Source organism: Macrobrachium nipponense, chromosome 25, assembly GCF_015104395.2.
Source record: "Macrobrachium nipponense isolate FS-2020 chromosome 25, ASM1510439v2, whole genome shotgun sequence".
NCBI lineage: Eukaryota > Metazoa > Arthropoda > Malacostraca > Decapoda > Palaemonidae > Macrobrachium > Macrobrachium nipponense.
In genome coordinates, this window is record NC_087214.1 from 1,939,456 (window position 1) to 1,949,103 (window position 9,648).

At 52.7% G+C, this 9,648-nt stretch overlaps 1 long non-coding RNA gene across 2 annotated transcripts in view; it reads right to left on the reverse strand.

The window, feature by feature from the left end:
• LOC135199255 (uncharacterized) overlaps positions 1-8,594 on the reverse strand; it is a 104,561-nt gene extending 95,967 nt beyond the window's left edge. The window contains exon 1 of one of the 2 annotated variants that reach the window (XR_010310988.1): positions 8,353-8,594. This is a non-coding gene — a long non-coding RNA (uncharacterized LOC135199255). Of the gene's footprint in view, positions 1-8,322 lie in introns of both variants that reach the window. The other variant, XR_010310989.1, reaches the window with a different exon arrangement.
• Positions 8,595-9,648: the final 1,054 nt, after the last annotated feature.

Below are 9,648 nucleotides of genomic sequence, written 5' to 3' on the forward strand. Positions count from 1 at the left end.
GAACTTGTTCCTGTACAGGAGCAAATATAAAGTCATGGGTTTGACTCTTGTAGGCATCCACTTCCCCCCCTTGTAGAAGGAAGTGGTGGATATTCTGCTCCTATCCCTAGTGAAAGGGATAGGATGGGGCTCTGTCATATAGCTCACCTGCATCTCGTCCTCATCCAGCGTAGTGACGACCATGGCCCTCTGCCCGCAGGTAGAGGGGAAGGAAAAGACGGGAAGAGAGAGCCAGTCACTCACTCACTCACACATCCATCCACCCAGTCACACCAGGACTCGATGCTGTTCAGCCTGCGAGGGTCTGGTTAGCTACACAACTTGTTGAGCAGCCACCACGGGTCCCAAGGAAAAGGTATCCAAGGACCTGTGGGCAATATCCCGAAGGTAGAAGGACGTAAAGGTAGTCTGGTTAGACCAGACCCCTGCCTTCAGGACCTGCGCCACGGAGAAGTTCTTGCGAAACGCCAACGAGGGCCAATACTTCTGACTTCGTGAGCTCTCGGACGGGACGTACGGATGTCGTCACTACCATCAGCCTCATACGCCCTCCTGATGACCTCACAGCCAGAATGAAAGAGTGTTCTTGGATACTTCTTTCTTTCTGACCCCGGTGCTAACAGAAGAGGCGTCGACACTCAGGCCTGAGGTGTCGAGTTCTCTTCAGATAGCGCCGTAGCGCCCTCACAGGACAAAGCAGCATCTCATCCGCATCATTATCGTGAAGTCCAATAGGAGGAATCGTGAATGACTCGAACCTGTCCATCAGGGACTGAAGGTTTCTGAGTATTCGCAACGAAGTTCGGGACGAAATCGAGCGTCACGGATCCCCATCCCCTGGAGTGTCGTACATCATAGGAAAGACCATGAAGTTCCCCTACTCTCTTCGCCGATGCCAGGGCCAGCAAGAAGAGGGTCTTGAGGGTCAGATCCCTGTCTGACGACTCTCGGAGTGGCTCGAACGGTGTTCGAGTCAGACTCCTAAGGACGAGAGTCACGTCCCACGCAGGGGGCCTGAGTTCCCTGGGTGGGCAAGACCTTTCGAAGCTCCTCATAAGCAAGGAGATCTCGAACGAGTTCGAGATGTCCAACCCCCTCAGTTTCAGGACGAGCGCCAAGGCGGCTCTGTATCCTTTAACTGTGGGACTGAGAGGAGCTTCTCTCGGCGAAGAAAAACGAGGAAATCCGCTACCTGCTGAAGAGTGGCTCTGAGAGGAGATAGACCCCGTCTACGACACCACCACAGAAGACGGCCCACTTCCCCTGGTACACAGCTGCAGAGGACTGACGGACGTTCCCAGCCATCTCTGTTGCTGCGCTACGAGAAAAGCCTCTCGTTCGCAAGAGATGGTGGATACAGCCAGCCGTGAAGACGTAGGGACTGGACTGCTCGGTGGTACCACCGCTCGACGTGTGGCTGGCGAGAAGGTTGTGCCAAGGGGGAATCTCTCTCGGTTCTCCTGCGAGAAGAGCCAGCAGGTCCGGATACCAAATGGTGGCCTGTGGCCATTTGGGGAGCCACCAGGATCATCCTGAGATTCGGGGTGACCAGCGCTCGACTGATCACCTTGCGAATCAGGCTGAACGGGGGAAAGGCATAGGCGAAGAGGTTGTCCCACGGGTGTTGAAGAGCGTCCTCTGCAGCTGCCCATGGGTCCGGCACGGCCGAGAAGAACACCTGGAGCTTCCTGTTGTGCCGGGTGGCGAACAGATCCACGACTGGTCGCCCCCACAGGTCGAAGAGCCTTTCCGCCACGTCCTGGTGTATAGACCATTCGGTCCCTATCACCTGATCCCGACGGCTGAGCGTGTCTGCTACTCTACATTCCCTCTTCCCTGGAATGTAGCGTGCCGACAGCTCTATTGAGTGTGCCTGAGCCCACTCGTGCACCTGCCGAGTCAACTGGTACAACGGGAGAGACACTAGGCCCCCCTGTTTGTTGACGTAAGCCACCACCGTGGTGTTGTCGCACATCAACACCACTGAGTGTCCCATCAAGCGGGTCCTGAAACTCTTGGAGAGCGAGGAACGCTGCCTTGAGTTCCAGAACATTGATGTGAAGGTGCTTGTCGTTCTCGTCCCACACTCCTGAAGTCAGCAACTCCTCCAGGTGTGCGCCCCATCCCTCGGTCGATGCGTCTGAGAACAGCTGCATGTCCGGGGGGGAGTGCGCAGGGTGGCACTCCTCTTAGAGGTTCCTGTCGTCGAGCCACCAGGCTAGGTCTGCCTCACCTCCTGTGTCAGTGACACTGGAAAGCTTGGGGAATCCGTCGCCTGTGACCAACTCTCCTTAGTCTCCACTGAAGAGACCGCATGGTGAAGACGCCCGTGAGGGACTAACTTCTCGAGTGACGACAGGTGTCCGATCACGACTTGCCATTGTTTGAGCTACCTGTTCTGCCGAGACAGGAACTGGTTGGCTGCCTCCCTGAATCTGCTGATCCGCGTCTGCGGGGAAGACTCGCCCTGCTACCGTGTCGATCAGCATACCCAGGTACTTCATCCTCTGCTTGGGCTCAGATCGGACTTTTCGAAGTTCACAACGATCCCCAGATCGCGACAGAACTCGAGCAGTCGATCCCTGTCCTGTAGCAACTGCGAGCGGGAGCTCGCCAGGACTAACCAATCGTCGAGATACCTCATCAGACGTATCCCGTGCGAATGGGCCCAAGCAGACACCAGAGTGAACACTCGCGTGAACACCTGTGGGGCGGTTGAGAGACCGAAGCACGTGCCCTGACTGGTACAACCGTCCCATCGAGGATGAAGCGGAGGTACTTTCTGGAGGACTGATGATGGGTATTTGGAAATACGCATCCTTCAAGTCCACTGAAAGCATGAAATCGTTTCTCCCTGATGGAGTCGAGCACTGAGCGTGCCGTCTCCATCGTGAACCGGGTCTGGCGAACAACCGGTTCAGGGGAGAGAGATCTATCACCGGGCGCCAGCCTCCCGTAGACTTTTCCACCAGGAAGAGTCGACTGTAAAAGCCCGGTGACTGATCCGTGACGATCTCTAACAGCTCTCGTGCTCAGCATGGTCTTGATCTCCCTGTCTGAGTGCTACGTCTTCGATGACCCTGGAACGTACGACTGCTGTTGGACCGGGTTGGAGGTGAAGGGGTTGGTCCAGAATTCGAAGGGTAAAATAGATATCCGCCCTCCCGAAGGACATCTACAATCCAGGTCCACGGCGCCGTAGCGCTGCCAAGTTGCCCAATGGCTGGCCAGGCACTCCCCCCACTTCCGGCAGCAGGTGAGGGGGAACGCCGTCCCTAGCGTTTCCCCCCTTTCCCCCCTTTCTTCGACTTCTTCCCAGAGCCTCCACGGATGAGGAGGGCTGGGAGGAGGGCTGGTTACGGCTCCCCTTGTTAGAAGTCGAAGAAGACAGAGTCATTCCTCGGGGCTTCGACGCAGCAACCGTCTTAGCAGCCGAGGAAGCGCTAGCCGAGCTCTTAGACTTGGCCGCAGTCCGAGGCTGCCCAGAAGCCTTCGAGACTGCCTGGTGAACCAGACGTCAATGTCATCAGTGCGTCGTCTGCCACCGCAGCGTCCATCCATCTCCTTGGGGAAAGAGAGGAACGTGGAACTCCCGTAAAGGGTCCGTTTCTAAGCCCCAACGCCGCCTCACGCCCTCGGCCCGCCCCTGAAAACCCGAGTAAGGACAGCGTCCCTTCGTCGGAAGAACCAGGTTGGCCCACAGGTTCACCGTCTGGTGGGCAAGGAAGGAGATGGCTCTTCCCCCAGACTGGCAAAGTCTCCTGAAGGCCGAGTCATCTTCGGGAGAAATTCCCCCGGAGTTGGCTGCGACCCTTAGATACTGTGAGGGACCACAGATCTCGCCAGGAGAACGGCCTGGAAAGCTGCCATGGCGGTAGATTCCAGGCCGAGTGCCTCTTGCTGCGAGAACCACAGGTTCTCGGACAGGAGCTGTTGCAGAGACACACCCGGAGTCAACCTAGCTAACTCCGGGTTCACCTGTTTGGGCGGCATCGGGTCTTCAGATGGCACGTAAAACCGCCGCTGTCGTAGCAGAGGAGGTGGAAGCAGCTTGCTCGACCTGCCAGACTTAAGCGAACCTCTTGTCCGGAGACAAGCGATTCAACCTGGTCCAGCACTGAGTCCGCAAGCTCGGAACGCGGCAAACCCACCGTCGGTCTGGGTTCCCTCTTGGGCGGGCCCCAGAACGACTCGAGCCGGGACGTGGGCTCGGATGGTGGGAGCGGCGATCCTTCCCCCGAGGTCGTTGCTGACGAATCAGCGCAATAACTCGGCAAAGTTCCTCTGGATCTCGGCGTGATAGCATCCTGTGGAGTCGGACCCGTCCAAGTCCCTCAACAGGATACCTCCCGAGACCCTCCTCCCTCAAGGAGAGGAGCAGCGACAGCCCCCTCTCGGTCTCCTCCAACCACCTGTGCGTACGACCTGGCTGGTCCGAGAACCGAGCCTGGTACGTACGACGACGTGGCGGGATCCTGAGGGGCGCACCCCTCACGATCACTCCTCAATACCTCGCCCCTCCCGGTGTAACCGCCCGGAGGTTGAAGGTATGGGAGAGGCAGACCTGACGCTCTCTCCTCGCTCACTGGCAGAACCAGCGGGCTTGGAGGACTGCAGGCGATCGCCAACCCAGCGCGGTGGCGATCGAGCTGCGACCTAGTCGAGCCGTCTCGCTGTGGAGAACGGCTGGACCGAGAACAGCGGCCCCGGTCTCGTGTGTCAGAGGAGCTGGTGCTGGTCGCCGTACCCGATCGCTCTCTGTGAGAGCGACGGTCAGGCGACCGGCGAGCTCCACTGTCACGGTGAGATCGGTGCGTATCCTCACGGTGCGTCAGTTCGCTGGTACCAGCCGTGGCTGGTGCCGGCGAACGGGGGGACCTCTTCCCAGCCTCAGCCCGTGGCCGGTCATGGACCGTCACGTCCGCCCGGGTAGCCAGCCGCTCGCCGTGAGAGCGAGAGCTGGTCTGGTGAGAGTCGCGTGAGCGGCTGTCACCAGTCTTCCGCTCCGTGCCGTGAACCTGACGCTGAGCGGACTCAGAGGTCTGGTTCCTGGCTGCACGGTCGCTGGTAGGCGACCGTACACTCGGTACCTCTCGCGAACGAGCGGCCGAGCCGGATCCTGCTGCTGTGGCCGAACCACTAACAGCAGGTGAGGAAGTGCCGGTGTTAGCCGGCACCCCTCTGGTCCCCGTAGTCTTCTTCCTTGCGGGAGAAGAGACGGTCCTGCTCCCGAAGGAGCAGGGCGACCAGCGGAAGAACCCCCCGTCTCACCAGAGCGAGACGGGCCCTTAGAAGCTCCCGAAGGAGACTTCTTAGGGGGGGGGGAGGCGACCTTCTTCTTCTTAGGCGTGGGAGCCTTAGAAGAAGAAGGGGAAGAGGCGGCAGACGACGACGACGACGAAGAAGACGATGAAGACGACGACGACACCTTCCTCCTCTTCTTCTTCTTCTTCGTCAACCTCCTCAGGACCGACGTCAGATCTGTCATCCAGGACGGAGCCGGGGCTGCTGTTGCCGAAGCAACAGGGCCCGGACGTACCTGTCCGAACAGACCAGCATCGGGAGCAGCGGCGCCAGGAACAGGAACAACATCAGCAGGTGCGAGCATACAGGAACGGCAGTCGAGACGGCAGGAGCAGGAACAGGAACAGCAGCGGTGGTCACGGCAGGTACGGCAGGCTGTGTGGGTGGTACAGATGGTCGAACCAACGGCACAGACGTCATCGGCACCGGTGGGAGGTCCAGGGGCGAGCTCTTCGGGCACATGAAGTCGTCGTGGCAGCACGGCAAACCCAGGTGGCGGCATCACACTCCCCCGAGTTACGGCGACTGGCCCCTGCACCGATGTGTGGGTGTTACAGACACCGCGTGCTGGGTGTACACCAGGTGAGGAGGTGACGCGTAGCCGGGTGTTGTCAGGGTCGTGGTGGTGGTTGTGACCGTTGCATGAGTAACCGCCACGGAGCCAGCCAGATGATAGAGCAGCCCCTGGACACTCGGCACGCCCAATGCAGCCCCAACGATGCCCCACACCTGTCCGAGGTCATCCTTCACGGCAACCGCACCTGAGGAGGCAAAAGTCGGGTGATTAGAAGGATCCTCTACCCGCTCGCGCGAAGACGAGCGGATAGAGGACCCAGAATACAACTCTACGTCAGGGTATCTAGCGCCCTCCTCCACACTCGACACGTCAGGAGAGGAGAAGGGACCTATACACCCCCAACCCCCCCGAAGGGGAAGGCGCGAGACGTGGAAGTTGAGCGGGCGGCGGAGGAAAGAAGACGAAGTGTCCGTCACCAAAGGAGTCGCGGGAGAGCTTTCCGACGACTCCTTTGCAGGCCTTCGCTTCTTCCTGCCCTCATACAAAGTCCACTGCGCCTCCGACCAGTCATTACACACATCACAGGGCTCGGCCCGGGTGCATTCGCGCCCCCGACACCGAGCACACAAAATATGAGGGTCAATCTCCGGGAATGATCTAAACTTCCCGCATTTGCGCCCTTCGATACCCGGGCAAAGTCTCCTTGGGGTAGCGAGGCGAGGAGATTCCATCATTATTCACTGAAGCCGTAATTAATATGTAAAGAGAGAATAATTGTACTTACAATACTCTTCATACACAATTACAACCAAACTTAGAAAGCAAACGACGAGCAGCGGGCAGAGAGCGAACACACACGTCCATCCACTGTGAGGCCGAAAGCAAAAGTGATTTGTTTACCTCCCAGTCGCGCGCGCGCGCCTGTCGGACAAGCAGTTAACTACCGAACCCCTTGTTCGAAAGCTTACGACCTATCCAGCTGCCGCTAGTACCTTCCTATTGTAAAAGGACCGAAGGTTTGTATGCCGTGTCGGAACAAATACATGACTCGGCGCGAGCGCGCCCGCCCTCGGCACCGAGACATAATTCAAGGGTTCAATTCATGAAAAGAGAGGAAATCGCCGCATCTACGGCGATAACTCCATGTTGGTTCATAATTAAGTAATGAAAATGAAAACAGTGTACTTACAGTTTCATTTTCAAGTCAAACAAACCATTAGTAGAAAACACAATATAAACAAAGCATACGACAATGAAGCGGGCAGAGAGCGATGACGAACACGTCCTTCACACCTGCGGCCGAAAGCAAAAGTGATTTGTTTACCTCCCAGTCGCGCGGCGCGCGACTGTCGGACAAGCAGTTAACTACCGTTCTCCCCTTGTTCGAAGCTTACGACCGTTCCAGCTGCCGCTAGCTACTTCCTATTGTTAAAGGACCGATGGTTTGTATTACGTATCGGAACAATTGTATTTTTCTCAATCAAAACATATGCCCCTCAATGCTAACTTTCCTCTTTTAACGACTTTCTGGTCATTGCAAATTCGGCCCCATAATTTCTTATGGTGCGAAAACAGAGGCCCAGGGACCGAAAACGATTGCGTCACACTACGGCGATAATCCGGCAGTAAAACATCTTCATATATCCAAAAAGTAAACAATAAAGATATATATGCGCATTACAATTATAACAATTACATGAATAGCTGATAATCTGCATGAATAACTGGTAAACTGTTCTGCAAGAAAGTTGAGTAAAGCAATTATTTACAATAAGTACGAAAGCTAAGATGTCGTGACGTCATAATGCAGCACTTGAACGAACGTTCTAATTCCAAAAAAATAATTACTTAAATTTGAGTCAGAATCGAGTTACTTTTTCAATAACGAATATTTTCAAATTAATTATCATAAATATGTACTATTTATTTAAAAAATTATCCAAGTGCACGCTTCGTCGTCTTCTACCAAAACAGTTGTTTACTAACAAACGTCGTGGTAAGTTTCCGTGTTCCGATTGTTGTGATGAAAGTGCCCCAGCGCCTGTGGGTACAAGTGGTGTGCGGATTTATCACAGAAAATGGGAAGTTCATTGACAGAAGCGACTCAGTAAACATCGAGATGGCGTCAATCTTCTGAATATTTCGAGTTGTAAGTAAAAATGTTGAAAGCGTTTTGGTGAGATTTGGACTGCCGTGTACACCCTTTTCACTACCCTCTGTTTAAATCTTAAAATTTCTAACTTTGGAGAAAAAATTTACTTCGAAAGGAGAGTACAGGTCTTTAGCTCCGTTTCTCACCAACAACAAGTTGCGACTGATGCCCATCTCTGGTGTCAGGAGGCGTTATATTGTACTTTTTTTGGGGTGGTACACATTGATTGTACATGGTCCACCCCTGTACCATGCGGTGTTTTACCCTAGTAGGCTACGACTATAGGGCAACCTAGTAGTACCATAGCTCTAGAAGCGAATGATACAATCTATAAACATCTATAACTCACCGAAGCAAAGGTCGTCCATCCCGTACTTACTTAGTAATGACTGAATACTGATTGATAGGGTACTCTAGGTAGGTGAGCCAAAACAACTGTTCTCTTCATTCCTGACTCTGACGGTCCTTTCAGGCCCACATTATTACAGAAATTATCAGTTATCTTTGTAATTTATCAATTATTATGATTTATAATGAATTGACTCGATTATTAAGACGGCAATTATTATAGAAGACAAAAGGCGTTACAATAGAAGTTACGCTACTAAGGCGGTAAACGGTCGCTTTGTTGACATTTTGGGCGTCTTCGATTTGATAGTTTATGTTTGTGGTTCTGGTTTAGAAGTGGTCTCGGTTGTTTTCGCTTATTCTAATAAGCCAAATGTGGATAATTGTAAGTAATCAGTGGGAATAAAATTTAAAATTGAGAGGATTTACTAATTAACTGGATAATTTAATGGTAATTATTAAGGCAAATATTGGATTCAGGTAATGACGGTTTGTTTACGTTTTGGGCGTTGTCTACTTGTAGGGCTCTGCGATATTAACCCTCTTACGCCGATTGGACGTATTAAACGTCGAGTCAAAATGTCTCCCGTATGCCGATTGGACGTATCATACTCGGCTCAAAAAAGTTTTTTTTTAAAAAATTCGCGGAAAAATACTTATAGGCCTACCAGCCGAAAACTTTTGTATCACGCGCCTTGGGGGATGCTGGGAGTTCACGGATCAAGGCGTTGTTTTGTTTACAATCGCTACGCAGGCGCGCAAGCGCGAATTTCTTTCTTATCGCACTAAAAAGTATCAGTGACACATCTCGGAAATTATTTCGTCACTTTGACATAATTATTGCACCATTTTAAATTATCCTTTACATGAAGTATTATATATGAAAATGTGCGCAATTTTACGCACAATACAACTAAAAAATACTCATGATTGTAGCTTTTATCAGTTTTGAAATATTTTCATATAAATAACGATAAGTGCAAAAATTTCAACCTTCGGTCAACTTTGACTCTACAGAAATGGTCGAGAAACGCAATTGTAAGCTAAAATTCTTATATTATAGTAATATTCAATCATTTGCCTTCATTTTGCAACAAGTTGGACGTCTCTAGCACAATATTTCGATTTATGGTGAATTTATGAAAAAACTTTTTCCTTACGTTCGTGCGATAACTCTTCCGATAAATTTTTTTGTGCGATTGTCGTAATGTTTGCACCCTTTTAAATTTGCCGTTACATAAAGTTTTATATATGGAAATGTGCGCAATTTCATGCACAATACAACAAAAAACAACCCATGGTTGTAGCTTTTATCAGTTTTGAATAT